Source organism: Lissotriton helveticus, chromosome 6, assembly GCF_964261635.1.
Source record: "Lissotriton helveticus chromosome 6, aLisHel1.1, whole genome shotgun sequence".
Classification (NCBI taxonomy): domain Eukaryota; kingdom Metazoa; phylum Chordata; class Amphibia; order Caudata; family Salamandridae; genus Lissotriton; species Lissotriton helveticus.
This window is the reverse complement of record NC_136067.1, coordinates 929,593,052-929,611,560: the sequence shown is the minus strand read 5'-3', so window position 1 is coordinate 929,611,560 and position 18,509 is coordinate 929,593,052.

Sequence of the window (18,509 nt, the reverse complement as noted above, 5' to 3'; positions counted from 1 at the left end):
TTCTGTAATTTCAGATGTAGGTAGCACTGTTTTCAGTGCCACAAGGGTTTCAGAATTCGTTATTTACCACCAACTAGAAGTTGCTTATTTAACAGTGCCATGTTGCAGACATACATGCCCTAAGGACATGTATGTCTGCGACATGTGCACCCATGCACAATTGAGGGGTGCAACAGGGTGTCAAAGTGACACCCTGCCACCCTTCAATGTTTCCCCCAAATACCGAATCGGTATTTACTGATTCAGTAATTGACATTCATTCCTATGGGCCTACAGGCCGATAGGAATGAATGGCAATTACAGAATCGGTAAATACCGATTCGGTAATTACCGAATTTTACCGATTCTGTAATGAAATCGGTAAAATTACCTAAATCCTGATTGCCAGTTCTTAAATACCGAATCGGTATGATTCGCTATTTAAGAATCGGTAATCTGGGATTACCTACATCGGGCCCCAGATGTCCAATGGCCAAGGAAGTTTTTAAAGACCATCTGTAATGATCTCACCGTAAACCTGGAAAGCTTTAGACCATAATTCAGTGCAAGGTCTTTCACGCATAAAATGTTGCTCGAAATGTAATCTCACTTCGAGATTGCCCAGGAATAGAGAATATCCCTTAAAAACCAGAATCATCGTGTTAATAATAAACAAAACCTCTTCTTTACCAGTGCAAATACCTGTAAGGTAACGCAAGAACAAATATAAGGATGGTCACTGAGTACAACTCACTCCATCATATACTACGGAAGAGTCTCACCAAACATTGGGGAATTCTCAAAACGGAGAAAACTATCCAGGAGTGTATTACAGAAAGGCCACAGATCTGTTTCAGAAAGGGCAATACATTAAGAAATAGACTCAGCCCGACAGTGCCACATGGCACCAGTTCCACAACTTGGTTGTCCCAACGCAGTATTGGCTTTTACAAATGCGGACTATGTGCCATGTGCAGATGGGCAAAGCACGGCACTAAGAGCTTCTCTAATCCGAAGGGTGACGTATTTACCATTAAATCTAACATTAATTGCACTACAAAATTTGTAGTCTATATCATTGAATGCAACTGTGGGAAACAATATGTAGGGAGTACTATCCGTCCACTGAGAGATAGAATATCCGAACATATGAGAGCCATACTGAAACAAGACCCTAAATATCCTGTGGATCTACATGTTGCCAGCTCTCAAAGTACAGAATCAGATAGAACAGTGTGATTCTTTGGCATAGACACTGTTGCTATGTGGGTTAGAGGTGGCAACAGGGAGTTGAAACTCAGGCGTGCAGAGGCGATGTGGATTATGCGCTTGTACGCGGTGGGACAGGGATTGAATTATGACTCAGAATTACAATTTGTTCTAGGGGATTAACCACCACCAGAGTGTCTGACCATCTGTACACATGTTGTAATGTAATTCTGTAAATTAAGAAACCAATATTATGAATTTATAGATGCATATCAGATGTGGTTTCTGTGGATTTAGCCACCTTCACTCAGACTGCACCATGTTTAGAATATCATCGGATATGTGTGTCATCTGTGACACACTAATTGCTCAACAGAATATCATTAGTAAAGATTAATTGTGTTTTGTTTAAAATCTGCAATACAACAAAGACCTCACTAGTTATTATGTCCATAGTCAATTATGATTGACTATGCAGAAGGCTAAGGTTGCGGGTTAATTGCGATACAATTTTTGCTTAAGGAAATTTCATTAGCAATGACTAAAATGTTTTTTTTGGGGATAAAATAATTATATAAGAAGACATCACTAATAATGTTGACCAAAAATAATTATGCTTGAGGATGATTGATCCCCAAAAGAACATGTGTTTTGTGAATAATATGTTTTTTGCTAAGATATTAATCATCATATGTATATCTGAATGTATACTATAAACCAATCGGTACTGTGGATCATGTGTCTCTTATAAATATGGTTTGACTTTATAATGTGAGACACTATAATGAAAATCTTTGCTCACTTCGCTAATTTGTGCATGTTTTCACCTTATGCACTTCAATCACGTTGGAACTTTAAGACGATTATTGGGGTTTTCAATGGCATTGCTCCATACTTTAAGTAGATGTTTCTTCTTATCTTTCGGTTGATTTAATTGCTGCACAATGTCAGCATTTTAGTTCCTAGTCGATCAGTGTCGGACGCAGGTCCATCGAACGAATACAAACTTTCCGGTTCACGTGACTATATTCATCCACGTGATCACCCGGAAGTATGAACCACGCCGCGCATAGTCAGCGCTCTAGTCTTCAGCCTACTCGCGATTGACACGGGTGCTTTAAAGGAAGTTTCACTTCCGGGTCATGTGTCCACAACCAGGAACACGGTGACCCGGGAGCTACACCATCGGCGCGCACTTCGCTTTTCCGATGTAAGTAGTAAATTGTTTCTAGAAGATAACCGGTATGTGATTATGATCACGATTTTGCAACTTAACATGTTGCTATGTAAGGAATCTTTCCTCTTGATTAAAACCGCCCCCTACTTGTTTCTTTTCCAGCGCACAAATATTCATTGGGTTTGAGAGCGATTTTCTCTCTTCCCTCTGTTCCGTTTCAACTTACCATCTTGGGTGAGTTACTCATAGATCTATATATTTTCTAACACACGGATGTAATTATATACATGTTTAATTACACTTAGATAGTATTCATGAATGTGACTAAGAGACACCTCCTCTTGTGTCATTTTATCTTTATTTTCGATAGATGGTAGACTGGGGTTATCCGCTCCACTACCGGTAATTTGATTAAGCTCCCGGGATCCCTGTCAGATTACACATCTACGACAGGTAAGGGACCAGGTTTTCAACATAGAGGGACATTGTGTGCATACAGTCCATGACTGTAACATGAGAGGCTCTCTTGAAACAGGGGATTTAATTTGTTCTTGCGTTACCTTACTGGTATTTGCACTGGTAAAGAAGAGGTTTTGTTTATTATTAACACGATGATTCTGGTTTTTAAGGGATATTGATATTCTCTATTCCTGGGCAATCTCGACGTTAGATTACATTTCGAGCAACATTTTATGCGTGAAAGACCTTGAACTGAATTATGGTCTAAAGCTTTCCAGGTTTTCGGTGAGATCATTACAGATGGTCTTTAAAAACCTCCTTGGACATTGGACATCTGGTCACCAACTTATACCTGTTTAGCAATACTAGTGCTTCTTGATAAGGTGAAACGCATCCAGTTCTCCTTTGTAGAGTATAGGAATATTCCTGTCCTATAGTCTCAATTTTAAAGAGATTTTTTTTCTCTTCCATCTTACATTTAGTGTCCGTATCTACTCCCATACTTTCACTTGAAATGGTCAAGGGCCCCACCTGGTCGGAAGTATCACCGGCAGAGCGGTGAGCGTTCTTTCACTTTGTTTTGAGCGGTTGCCTTTTACGAGGCTATCACTCTTAATATTGTTCTCTCATTGTTTTGTCACCTTTTCTTTAACAAGATAGCTGATTTCTCCCTTTTTTTCTTTTTCCCTTCTTCTCTTGTGTTTTTTTCTCTCCATCTTCGCTTTTGTCCCCTTAGACCTTCAGCATATACGCAGTCATTTTGAGGTATGCGTGGGCCTATAAATAGCTCTGGTGTCACAATATATATGATTTTGTTATCAACTGTGACACCTCTGCACAATTAGCCGATCAGTAATACTGGCCACCTTTTCACTTCTGAACACAGAGTCACCACTTTTTCTACTCACTTTTCTTACGGCATGTCAAAATATGGTAGTTGGCATTCGTTTCACAACTAGCAACACATACACTGTAGTATCACAGCATGGATACGTTTCGAGTATTGGTTGAAAATGACAACTTGACACTTGATCAGATGTACACGACAAAGTGGGTGCACGTTGATACTCATGCAATTGCACATAAAGTGTCATAGGGGACTTGCTATTTTAGAAGTTTTGGAACTTGTCGCAAAACAGAAACCTACTTAGTAATGTGTTTAACTACGATGCATTGTTTTAGAAATACTCAAGTACAAAAGAATTGTTTTGTTATTCTCAGCCCTGAAGATTCACGTGAGCGATGAAACACGTGTAGGCTGACTGCTGACAAGTACACGAAAATTAAAGTACAGATTACTATATATTGTTTTTGGATACAACTGTTTTTCTGCTGCTTCACCGCTATTTTTTCATGTTGCATGTTTTAAATACCTACGTTTACATGGATACCATATGTGTGTGCATAGGGTTTGCTTTTGTTCGGTAAAATTCGGTAATCTCCGATTCTGTATTTACCGATTCGGTAATTCCCATTCATTCCAATGAGCCTGGAGGCTCATAGGAATGAATGAGAATTACCGAATAGGGTAAATTACTGAATCCTTAAACCTGCCTCCTACATTTCGACCGTTACCGACCGCCCAATACCGGTCGGTAACGGACAAAATTTGGTCATTTCGGCCGTTACCGACCGGTATTGGGCTACCTACATCTGGCCCTAAATGAGGTAGCCCCCCTTCAACTAAAGAGAGTCTCCATAAAAGACTCTAAGCCCTGGTACAATGGAATACTCAACGAGGATAGACGCTCTCTCTGAACATCTGAACGCACATGGAGATCAGCTCCATCCGCCAATCACCTCAAGATTCTAAGGAAGAAGAGAAATGCATATTACAGAAAAGATCAAGCGCACTAAAGCAGACTTCTTCAGCTACTAACAAGGCCAAGCAAAAAATTGTCCTAAATTCTTTTTTTGAATTAATCAAAACCCAATCTAAGGATGCACCTCACTGTCCGCAAGATAAAGCATGCCCACAACCCAACTGCGAAGAATTTGCTGCCTTCTTTACTCAGAAGATTGACAGCATCAAGAATGACCTCCTCAATGATCTAATCTTACACTCTGGACCACATATGGAAACCGCCCCATCCCTTCTAATTACTCCGCACCAAATCCCATCAAAGTTTGACCTAAAAAATGACGCAGCCTGGTCATCCTTTGCTACTTACAGTGACAAAGCTATATGCAAAATGCTTAGTGCCCTGAATCCTGCCAATCACGTCACCGATCCTCTCCCCGCAAACGCTGTTAAAGACTTAACTCCACTGCTTCTACCTCTCTGGACCAAACAGCTCACTACAACAAGGTTGCATCCCGGATACCCTCAAAGCTGGGTAGGTATCCCCATTCTAAAGAAACCCACGGCCGACCATCCGGACCTGAACAACTATCGCCCTACATCCAATATTCCTACCTTGGCCAAACTATTGGAAAAATGTGTACACTTCCAGCTGATAAGACATATTGATCACTTTGACCTACTTAACAAATACCAATCAGGTTTCCAAGCAGGTCACAGCACTGAATCAGCTATGACACATATAATTGACGACACTCTACAAATCCTAGATCAGAATGGAGCCTACCTACTCATCCTGCTAGACCTCTTCTCAGCCTTTGACACGGTCAAACACGAGAACCTGATAGATCTTCTGTAACACAGAATGGGATTATGAGGGTCAGTGCAAAATTGGTTTACCTCATTCCTCCAAAACCGGACACAACAATTCAAGGTCAACAACTCCCTGTCCAAACCCGTCTCAGTAACTCTGGGAGTCCCGCAAGGGTCCTCACTATCCCTGACACTGTTCAATCTTCATGGAGCCACTCACCGAAATTCTACACGTGCCCAATGTGCAATATCACATGTATGCTGATGACACACAATTATACCTTAAGATCTATACCCTAGAAGACATCAAATCGCTTAGCACAACGCTTGGAAAACCCAGACATGGCTGGCAGAAAACCATCTCAAATTTAATGTCCTAAAAACTGAATTCCTCCTAATCGCTCCTCCCACCCAAGTTCCCATAACGCAAGACTTGATCAAACATCTTACGGCACTCAACGGTTAACCAACCGTTCGTGGACTCAGCGAAATCACTGGGAATAACACTTGACAGTAACCTCAATATGCAAAAGCACATCAGCAACGCCACAAAAGGAACAAACTTCCAGATAAATACACTGAGGAAGCTGAAACCTTTCCTGCCGGACAACGACTTCAAGCAGGCAGTACAAGCTCTAGTCATCCTTAGAGTGGAGTACAGAAGTGTCTCTCTCTGTGGCCTGCCCAAAGCTACAAGGGCCCCTCTAAGAGCTTCAATCAATGCTGCAGCGAGACTCATCACTAGTTCTAAAAGAAGTTCCCACATTTCTCCGGACCTAAAGTCCTCGAATTCGCTACATTTTGAAGCCAGAATTAATTTGAAAATAGCATGTATGACTCACAAAGTCATGCATCACAAGGCACTAGGGGCTAGATGTAGGTAATTCTATTTTACCACTTCTTAAATACCGAATTTTACCAATTCGGTATTTAAGAAGTGGTAAAATAGAGTGGGGGGGTGTAGGTATTTCTGAATCGGTAAATACCGAATCGCTAAGATTCGGTATTTACCGATTCTGTAAATACCGATTCGGTAATGCCCATTGATTCCTATGGGCATTGAAGCCCATAGGAATCAATGGGCATTACCGAATCGGTATTTACCGAATCGGTAAATACCGATTCCAGCAAGGGTGCAGGGGGTGTCACTTTGACACCCTATAGCATCCCAAAGACGGGCATGTGTGCCATGTGGCACACAGACATGCCCTAAGGGCATGTCTGTCTGTCACATGGCTAGGTGTGCATGCACACCTGGATTCGGTATTTTACCACCCAATTGGATTGGGTGGTAAAATACCAAATCTGTAAGGCCTTTGGGACTCAGAAGAGTCCCACCTACATCTGGGATTTACCGAATCGGTAAAAATACCGATTTGGTATTTTACAGAATCGGTAAATTTACCGATTCGGTAAATTTACCGAATCTGTAAAGTGATGCCCCTACATCCCAAATACCCATTTACCGGTTGGTAACGGCCGAAATCGGCCGTTACCGGTCGGTAAATGGCCTCCTACATCTGGCCCCCAGTTATCTGGCACAGAAACGGACGATCTCTGGTGGGATCAGATCCTCAAGAAGTGCGGAAAACTTGTTACTGAAACCGCAAAGATTCAACAAGAAGAAAACATATAACAAAACCTTTTCAGGGATGGCGCCCAGAATCTGAAATGCCTTAACCCCAGAAACCAGACTTAATTCCTTTACTGCATCTTTCAAAAAAGAAGTAATATCGATTCTCATGGCTAAATTCACCTGCGCATGGTCTAAAGAAGTTTTGAGACCAAATGTACCCTCGCTATTAACCCTTATTATGACAATAGACATTCCAAGCATCCTAGAAAATATATCTACCCTTTGTCTGACTCACCAGGATAGTTTTGTGATGTACCTTACTGCTTTGCTTTTACGAGATGCTATGTATATGCGCGTTGACTTGCATTTAACTAATGTGTAAAGAACTTTACTTTGCTAAATAGACACTCACCTTGTAAAGCGCTCTGATATCCACAAGGGTCTTGTTTGCGCTGTATTAAACTCTCAAAATAAAATATAAAATAAATAAGAGAAGTAAGCTATTTCTACTATTTTTAAAGTACAGTATTGTGGATTTTTGTCGTTTGTGGTCTTGTGTTAAGTCTATATAAAAATACTTATTTTTATACTACGACTTGTGTGGTGTCCATCTGTGGTGTTGTCACTGGGTTACTATATGTGTTCACAAATACTTTACACACTGCCTCTGAGATAAACGTGTCTGTTCGTGCCAAGCTACCAAGGGGGTGAGCAGGGGTTATTTTAGGAGTGTACCCCCTTACCCTGACTAGACGCAAGGGTCCCTAGTTGGACAAAGCTACCTACCTCTGCCAACTAGAGACCCTCAAATCTAACAGTACTGTTAAAGACAAGAAGAAGCCAAGCACACCCAGCTTGCCCAAAAAACGAAAGTACATAACTTTGTGTAGATAGCGTATTTCCTAAACCTGGTCCTTATCATTGTCTCTAGTCAGACCGCATCTGAGTAAAATCGATATCCTAATTGTTATTTGTAATGGATACGTGATTAGTGCCATGTGCAATATGTTTGTGCCGAGCGGGCTGCTCAGCAGTCCTGTTAACTAATATACATGTGTTATTTGATTGTATGCCACATTCGTGGCACAGGTGTTCTTGTGGATTCCTGTTAGAGCAGTTGCTCTGCTGGGATTCAGGTCAACAGGACGTGCCGCGTTGTGGGCCTCATGATATTGCAATTAACTGCTTAAGGATTAATAATAAGGCTTTGCTAACCAATATTTAATTATTGAACTTGTCACTGGAGAATAAGGTGTATCCCTTGTTGGTCCTCCCCGCTCTGTCTGGCCAGCTCCCTACCCATGTCAGTCAAAATGCGCCCGTCATCTGCACTCTGATGTTGCTCACCTTGCACGCTAGCTGCCTTATCTGGTTGGCAGTATAGTAACATGCTTCTGGACTCCTCAACAGTGTGGGGGTTCTGTGGGTGGGGCAGACAGCAGCACTGCATCTCCCCTGCCCCCATTCTACTTCTCTGCACAGTGCAGTGGAAGGACAGACTTTTTCTGCCAAGCATTCCCCGTGATTTTTGTCTGCCCTAAACGAGAGGGACCACAGAAAAGAGCAGTGACCACTGAGCTAGTAGACCAAGGCTCTTTTCTGCGCATTTAGGGCCTTTTTAGGGCTCGGGCCTAAGCCACCACGAAGTGGAGGCGGAGCTTGCGAGCTCTTATGCGTTGAAAAAGAGAAATGCAGAAAGGGGTCCAAAGGCGTCCGGCTGGCACATTCCTTAGTTTTTAATGGCATCTGCCTAGTGATTCGTCTTCGCTGTGCTGTGTATTTAGTAGCGTTGACGTGATAGGCTATAAGTAATTTACGCGTGCCCGATGTGGCATATTCTGTGCGAGAACGAGCACGGCAGAGTGATTAATCTTAATTAGGAGCTGTCAGAGTGCCCGTGTAATGCAATCCAGATGGTGCGAGCGCGTTCACCATTGCATTGCATGTTTCATGCGCGCGTTTAACATTTAAGTCTCCCGGTGTGGCTGAAGCGCAGGAATGTTGAATATTTACAGCCTGGGCTCAGAAATGCAGCTCCAGACCAGTGGTGCGCGCGAGGCTTTGAAGGCGGGTCAGCCGGAAGATGAGTCACCCTTGTCGAGCAGCTTTCGCCAACGTCACAATGCAAATGCAAAGCAGTAGTAAACACTCCGCAGCTGTGTGTACACGCGCGTGCAGCGCCGCCTCAAAGGTACAATCACTTGGAAGCAAGCTGCTAATGCGTGCTGACCTCAACACGCTCTCAAAGCCCTGCGTGAAGCATCGGACAGCCAGCCTCAAGAGAGAACCCGAAGCAACGTGGACGAATAGCCGCCTGAAAAGGCTTTTAACTCACGAGGTTTAAGAACGCAGAGACTTCCTTTAACCCTTTTTGTTAAAACTTCAACGTTACCCCACATTCTCTCAGCTCCTGATAATGAGGGGTTGAACGTGGATATTCTAAATATCTGAGGGCGGTGTGCGGTCTTTCCTATTCATGTTCATGTGTATAGTCCACATTGTAACGTTCAAACCCCAAACACGTATTTGGATTAAAGGCACACTATTAATCCATTGTGGAAGGATAGGTTAGGGAAAACTGGAGAATGTTAGTAATTTAGCTACGTTTTTTCTATAGAGTAAATAAATGGCACACTTTAATACAAATGGGTAAAAAATAGGCTGACTGGTATGTTGTCCCATGTATTTAATACCAAGTTAGATCTTTTGTATGTAAATTTTGTGGGAAATGCAGTGTCCCAAAACAATTTTCATCCATGTTCAACGTGAATAAGTCACAAATTACCACAGTTTGTCCGAGAACACGAAAGTGGGTTGAGGATACACTTAAAATTATCTCCACAGCTGAACCACTGAAAACACCGCTGGTTTAACGCTCCCCACACATCATCCGGCGCCTTTACGCCACATTCGGCACTTGGAGGCCTTCATTTTGGGAAGAAATATTCATTTCGACAATAAAAGATATTGTTTGTCGCTTCCCATTTTCCTGTGTCGGTAAAAGTACTGAGTAGTGAGTACTGAGTAGTGAGTACTGAGTAGTGAGTGCAGAGTAGTGAGTAGTGAGTAGAGTAGTGAGTAGAGTAGTGAGTAGTGAGTGCTGAGTAGTGAGTAGTGAGTAGAGTAGTGAGTAGTGAGTAGAGTAGTGAGTAGTGAGTAGAGTAGTGAGTAGAGTAGTGAGTAAAGTAGTGAGTGCAGAGTAGTGAGTAGAGAAGTGAGTAGTGAGTAGAGTAGTGAGTAGAGTAGTGAGTAGTGAGTGCAGAGTAGTGAGTAGAGTAGTGAGTAGAGTAGTGCGTAGAGTAGTGCGTAGAGTAGTGAGTAGAGTAGTGAGTAGTGAGTGCAGAGTAGTGAGTAGAGTAGTGAGTAGAGTAGTGCGTAGAGTAGTGCGTAGAGTAGTGAGTAGAGTAGTGAGTAGAGTAGTGAGTAGAGTAGTGCGTAGAGTAGTGAGTGGAGTAGTGAGGTGAGTAGTGAGTAGTGAGTGCAGAGTAGTGAGTAGAGTAGTCAGTAGTGAGTAGAGTAGTGAGTAAAGTAGTGAGGTGAGTAGAGTAGTGAGTAAAGTAGTGAGTCCAGAGTAGTGAGTAGAGAAGTGAGTAGTGAGTAGAGTAGTGAGTAGTGAGTAGAGTAGTGAGTAGTGAGTATAGTGAGTAGTGAGTAGAGTAGTGAGTAGAAAGTAGTGAGTAGAGTAGTGAGTGGAGAGTAGTGAGTAGAGTAGTGGGTAATTAGCAGAATAGTGAGTAGTGAGTGCAGAGTAGTGAGTAGAGTAGTGAGTAGAGTAGTGAGTAGAGTAGTGAGTAGAGTAGTGAGTAGAGTAGTGAGTAGTGAGTAGAGTAGGGAGTAGAGTAGTGAGTAGTGAGTGCAGAGTAGTGAGTAGTGAGTAGAGTAGTGAGTAGAGTGGTGAGTAGTGAGTGCAGAGTAGTGAGTAGTAAGTGCAGAGTAGTGAGTAGCGAGTAGAGTAGTGAGTAGTGAGTAGTGAGTAGAGTAGTGAGGTGGGTAGAGTAGAGTAGTGAGTAGAGTAGTGAGGTGAGTAGAGTAGAGTAGTGAGTAAAGTAGTGAGTGCAGAGTAGTGAGTAGAGAAGTGAGTAGTGAGTAGTAAGTAGAGTAGTGAGTAGTGAGTAGAGTAGTGAGTAGTGAGTAGTGAGTAGAGTAGTGAGTAGTGAGTGCAGAGTAGTGAGTAGTGAGTAGAGTAGTGAGTAGAGTAGTGAGTAGAGTAGTGAGTAGAGTAGTGAGTAGTGAGTAGTGAGTGCAGAGTAGTGAGTAGTGAGTGCTGAGCAGTGAGTAGTGAGTGCAGAGTAGTGAGTAGTGAGTAGAGTAGTGAGTAGAGTAGTGAGTAGAGTGGTGAGTAGTGAGTAGTGAGTAGAGTAGTGAGTACAGTAGTGAGTACAGTAGTGAGGTGAGTAGAGTAGAGTAGTGAGTAAAGTAGTGAGTGCAGAGTAGTGATTAGAGAAATGAGTAGTGAGTAGAGTAGTGAGTAGTGAATAGAGTAATGAGTAGTGAGTAGAGTAGTGAGTAGTGAGTAGAGTAGTGAGTAGTGAGTAGAGTAGTGAGTAAAATGTAGAGTAGTGAGTAGTGAGTAGAGTAGTGAGTGGAGAGTAGTGAGTAGAGTAGTGAGTGCAGAGTAGTGAGTAGTGAGTGCAGAGTAGTGAGTAGTGAGTGCAGAGTAGTGAGTAGTGAGTAGAGTAGTGAGTAGTGAGTAGTGAGTAGAGAGTAGAGTAGTGAGTAGAGAGTAGAGTAGTGAGTAGAGTAGTGAGTAGTGAGTAGAGTAGTGAGTAGTGAGTAGTGAGTAGTGAGTAGAGTAGTGAGTAGTGAGTAGAGTAGTGAGTAGTGAGTAGAGTAGTGAGTAGTAAGTGCAGAGTAGTGAGTAGTGAGTAGAGTAGTGAGTGCAGAGTAGTGAGTGCAGACTAGTGAGTGCAGACTAGTGAGTGCAGACTAGTGAGTGCAGACTAGTGAGTAGAGTAGTGAGTAGAGTAGTGAGTAGAGAGTGCAGAGTAGTGAGTAGAGTAGTGAGTAGTGAGTAGAGTAGTGAGTAGTGAGTGCAGAGTAGAGTAGTGAGTAGAGTAGTGAGTAGAGTAGTGAGTGCAGAGTAGAGTAGTGAGTAGGACATCACAGGCAGCAGCTGTGCAAGCTTCTTACACTCACAAGGAGACCACAGGCAGCTGAGGTGCAATCTTCTCCTACTCACAAGAACGACATCACAGGCAGCAGCGGTGCAAGCTTCTCACACTCACAAGAACGACATCACAGGCAGCAGCAGTGCAAGCTTCTTACATTCACAAGAAGGACATCACAGGCAGCACCAGTGCAAAGTTCTTACACTCACAAGGAGACATGCCAGCAGAGGTGCAAGCTTCTCACACTCACAAGAAGGACATCACAGGCAGTAACGGTGCAATATTCTCACACTCACAAGGAGATCACTGGCAGTACACACCACATGAACACACTCCACAACACATAGCAACAATACATTGGCATTTATAATGCCATTAGCTCAAACTCAAATAAATCCGAGCCCGATTGCATTTCTAATGCTTGTTTATGAAGGCCTTGCGCCGCCGGTGCGTCACTTTTAAAACGGGAAAAAGTGACGCACCGGTAGCGCAAGGCCTTCATAAATAAGGCCCTTAGTATTCACTGTCCATGTGCTTCAATCATGACGTTGGCCCGAAATCAGCTGGAATATATGGCCTGGTTTTGCTGAATGACAGTACCCCTGTGGTGGTGATTGTGGAAATGTGTCTCTCTTCTCCAGCTGTAGGCGTCTCCAATGACCCTGAACCTCGTTCAATGATTTGTGTTTCCTAGGGCTCTGATTACCAGAGTACAGCCTGGTGGCTTGGACAGGGGTGTAAAACGCGCCCCTCCTGCTTCTCGTTTACTTGACAGCAGCAATGGAAATAAAAAAAAGATGCAGCTGTGCTGAGGTCTGCTATTTAGTTATACGTTTATTTATTTATTTATTTATGCAGTTTTATATAGCGCGGACTTTACCGGACGGTGTCAGAGCGCTTCACAATAGGAACACAACTGATACATGAGAACATTACAAGTGAACAAGATACAAAAGCAAACGTTACATTAAATGAAGCAAAAATGACAGTCGTGTGCCAGTAAAATGCAAGAGGTAGCAAACGGTGCAATACAAAAGTGACAATCGTGAGCCAACAAAATACAAGAGGTAGCAAACAGTGCATTACAGGAGGAAAAAGTGACGTGTGCCGGTTACAAAAGCGTACAAAATAAACAGAGGTATAATACTGCAATATATAGAGGACACTCAAGCACAAGCACAAACGTAACGTAGGCACTGGTGGCACTTGTGCAGGTATCGAAAACAAACAAATGTAAGAGGTAGAAACAGTGTGTTTCAAGAGAATGTGACTGGTGCATGTTACACACGAGTACCAAACACAGGTAGAGGGATAATACTGCAATAAATGGCAGACTCTCAAACCACAAGAACACACTGGGAAGACACTTCCATAGTCATGTAAAGTAGATTTTTCTATAATGGAAGGGTTTCCGTCAGATGATAGAGAGGGCATGGACTACATTTGGAAGTGTCTTTGAAGGAGGAGAACTTTGAGGTCAGTTTTGAAGGCCTGGGAGGAGGTGGTGGTCCGGAGCTGAGGCGGAAGTGAGTTCCAGATTCTCACTGCGCTGCCTGAAAAGGATTGGGTCATCGATCTTTCATTCTTGAAAGTGGGAGGTTCAAGCAGTAGATTTTCCGCATTGCGTGATGGTCTAGAACCTCCAGAGAGTTTCAGTTCATTCGCCAGGTAGCGCGGAGAGGAGTGCAAGGCTTTATGGGTGATGTAGGCAGTCTTGTAGATAGCTCTAGCCTCGATGGGAAGCCAGCGGAGGGTGGATAACATGGGAGTGATGTGGTCGCTTCTTTTGGCCTCAAAAATGAAACGAGCTGCTGGATGGAGAACAGACTTAAGGGGGGACAGGTGGGATTTGGGGAGGCCAGTCAGAAGAGAATTGCAGTAGTCCAGTCTGGAGAGGACCAGCGATTGGACCAGGGTTTTAAGGTCATGCTCCGGGAAGAAGCGACGAATCCCCCAAAGAAGGCGCAGTTGGTATCGGGCAGACTTTGCAATTGAATTAATGTGGGAGAGTAGATTGAGTTTTGTGTCGAGTATGACACCAAGGGATTTTGCGCTGTCGACAATGATGGGTTTATTGTTCAGCAGATTCATCTGGTCCATCCATGATTGAACCGGAGGAGGAGAAAGTGAGGAGGAGAGGAGGAGGAATTCAGTTTTGGAGGGATTCAGAATCAGTTGATGTGTTGACATCCAGTTTTGAATGGAGTCGAGGGTAGAGCTTAGGACGGAGAGATCGTGAGTGGAGCCAACGTTTTAGCCGGAGTGGTGTGCCCTACCTCAATGCCACATCTCTTTCTTCCTTGCCTGTTCGCTTTACTTCATGTTTGTGTAGCCTGATGCCCTTCCCAAGCCGACAGGGTCATTGGCATGTATGGGATGGAGTCCCTGAACTGCCTCCAGCCTGCCAGGGACAGTGTGATGTGATTCAACTCCTGATATGGTTCAGCTCCACACGTAAAACAGATCTTTCACTGAGGTGTTTTGTAGCTCGTCTTTGGAGGCTCTAAGCAGTGATATACATCAAGGGATGTAAAAATACTCTTAGACATGGGCTGCAGCCTTGGTAATCTTATGATCTTTTATGGAGGAATCACGAAGCAGAAGTGTCCCTCTGGAAGTTCTTGGCATAAAGCTCTACCGTTTCCCCCGTCCCATTTTCCCTTTTTCGTAAATAACTGATTTCCCCACACAGGCATTGAACGCATGGACAGCATCATTTTGCTTAGGTTTTGTCATATCGTGGCAACACTTTATCCCCTCCAAGACGGCCGTGCATTCTAGGGATGCCGGTCTACTGAGGCCCCTCCTAGTCTTACAGCCCATGCCACTTCCAGTAACCGTCTGGAGGAGGGTACACCAAGTATTTGCATAACTCTGCTCCCGTACTTATACTGGACACCATCAACCGCACTTCCTCTGGCAGCCGAGTAAAAAATATCGAATGGACATAATATCGAAGGGACAGAATATAGACATCAAAAATATCGTTTTTAAGGTAAGTAATGTAATATCGAATGTTAAAAATATAGAAAGTTAAAATATCGAAGTATATAATATAGGTTATTAAAATGATCGAATTTTTAATAATATCGAATATTTTATAGTGTTTTTTATGTTACTATATGTGTGAAAAGTGTGTATTTATGTTATAATTTATTTTAATTATTGAATTTTGTTTTTTTAATTTTTGTGTAATTTAATTCTGTAGCGGGTTGTGGGTTTGTAGGGGAATAGGGTGGGAAGTAATTTAATTATAATTAATTAAATATGTAAATGTATTTATTGTTATTCATTTTTAATTAATTGTTAATTAATTTATGTTAGGTAATTAATTAAATTTTAATTTGCAATTACTTTTAATTAATTGATTAATTGCTAATTATGTTAATATTACAAATTTATTTTCTGTAGCGGGTTGTGGGTTTATAGGGGAATTGGGTGGGAAGTAATTTATTTATTTATAATTAATTAAATGTGTGAAATTATTTATTGGTATTTATTTAAAATTAATTGTGAATTAATTTTTTATGGGTAATTAATTACATTTTAATTGCCAATTAATTTTATTTAATTGATTAATTGCTAATTATGTTAATTTTACTAATTTATTTTCTGTAGCGGGTTGTGGGTTTATAGGGGAATAGGGTGGGAAGTAATTTATTTATAATTAATTAAATCATTCAGTTTATTTAATTGTATATAATTTGAATTAATTGTTAATTCATTTTTAATTGTTAATTAATTAATTGTTAATTTTTAATTAATTTGTATTAAAAGGTAACTAATTGTAATAATTAATTTTAATTTGTAATTTTAATTGATTAATAATTATATTATATTAAATTGGTAATTACTTTTTATTAATTTTTTATAGATATTAATTTATATTTTTTGAAATAACATATGAAGTATTTACCTACTGTTGCACTCTCTGGAGTGGGAATAGTAATTTTTACCCCTACGCTATCCAACGCTTTCCCTACTGTTGCACTCTTTGGAGTGGGAATAGTAATTTTAACCCCTACGCTATCCAATGCTTTCCCTACTGTTGCACTCTTTGGAGTGGGAATAGTAATTTTAACCCCTATGCTATCCAACGCTTCCCCTACTGTTGCACTCTTTGGAGTGGGAATAGTAATTTTTAACCCCTACGCTATCCAACGCTTTCCCTACTGTTGCACTCACTGGAGTGGGAATAGTCATTTTTACCCCTACGCTATTCAGCGTTTTCCCTACTGTTGCACCCACTGGAGTGGGAATAGTAATTTTCACTCCTACGCTATCCAACTCTTTCCCTACTGTTGCACCCACTGGAGTGGGAATAGTAATTTTTACCCCTACGCTATCCAACGTTTTCCCTACTGTTGCACTCTTTGGAGTGGGAATAGTAATTTTAACCCCTACGCTATCCAACGCTTTCCCTACTGTTGCACTCTTTATAGTGGGAATAGTAATTTTAACCCCTACGCTATCCAACGCTTTCCCTACTGTTGCACTCTTTGGAGTGGGAATAGTAATTTTTACCCCTACGCTATCCAACGCTTTCCCTACTGTTGCACTCACTGGAGTGGGAATAGTAATTTTTACCCCTATGCTATCCAACGCTTTCCCTACTGTTGCACCCACTGGAGTGGGAATAGTAATTTTTACCTCTAAGCTATCCAACGCTTTCCCTACTGTTGCACTCACTGGAGTGGGAATAGTAATTTTAACCCCTACGCTATCCAACGCTTTCCCTACTGTTGCACTCTTTGGAGTGGGAATAGTAATTTGTACACCTACGCTATTCAACGCTTTCCCTACTGTTGCACTCTTTGGATTTGGAATAGTAATTTTTACCCCTACGCTATCCAACGCTTTCCCTACTGTTGCACCCACTGGAGTGGGAATAGTAATTTTTACCCCTACGCTACCCAACGCTTTCCGTACTGTTGCACTCACTGGAGTGTGAATAGTAATTTTTACTCCTACGCTATCCAACGCTTTCCCTACTGTTGCACTCATTGGAGTGGCAATAGTAAATTTAACAATCTTGCTATGCTACGGTAATATTATTGTATATTTTTTAATAATATTATGTTAATATATATATGTTTTAACAAATAAAATTGTATTTTTTTTATAACTTAAATTAATTATTTAATAATTTTAAGGTTATTTAAGTATTTTTAAATATATTTTAGTTATTTATTTGTAATATTTTTTTAACTTTACATTAATTTTAATAAATTAGATATTTTTACAAAGTACATATTTTTAAACAATATTTTTGATTCGATATTTTTGTACTTACCTGTTTGTAGGTAGGACTTCGATATTTTGGAGTCGATATTTTAAATGCCTATATTTTTATAGTCGATATTATGTCAGTGATCCCCTTGCATTACCTAACTTCCTTTTTCATTCCTGTTCTTTTTTGCCAAAGGTAACCTTCTGAGACGGTTCGTTATGCCCTTAAGGCATCCCTGGATATTATATGGGGTAAGCGCTGTGCTATTTGTCACTAGTGTTGTACATGTACCTCGGCACCCTCAATCTCTAAAGGGTGTCACAAAATGTTTACAACAATGCACTACCATAATGCCTTACTGCAATGTTGCGATGCACTTTCATGCCACGCATCTGTATGGAATGTTCACACAGCTTAGACTTATACCGCTAATCTAAGTAATAATCATGTTCTAGGATCGCTACTAGCATGATCTCACAAAGTTTTCCTTTTCATTTATCTTTTTATTTGTTTACGTTGGATTTATACCTAGGAGTGGTACCAAAAGAAATGGCTTCAGACACACCGCGACCACTCACAAGATTCAGGTCAAAATAACAGGGTGTTGTGTTTGTCTCTTTCAAACCCCTGTTCAATGTTTATATTTGCACTTTAATTTCCTTCCGGTCCTGATGAAACGCCATAGGATCCATAGGGACCAACAGGGCGTGAAACATGTCGACCCCACTATTAATTTGTATCACCACTCACCTATTTTGAAAAAACTAACCAACCCTCCTCACTGGAATAAGAGTACCTGAGCTCTTTTTCCTGATTTTAATTATATCGAACGGACCCAAGAATAAATAATACCAAGGGCACCGTTAAGTTATTTTTAATTCACTTGCACACTCCCAGCGTACGCGCACTCACCACTATGACATTCCTCTCAAAAGATCTCTGCTAAAGAGCCCTCTCTTGGGGCCCTTGGGGGACTGCAGCGCCACCCCAACGAGGAGCAAAACACCCTATGATGAAGCATTACACCTTAACAGGTGTGTGAGGGCAACTCAAATTTGAGGAATTCCCTTGCATCCAACCTTATATTCATTTATTAAGACAGGTTGCTATCAACTTCCTTCCTTTTTCTCACAATCCCCGCTGCCAAATAGCGTAGC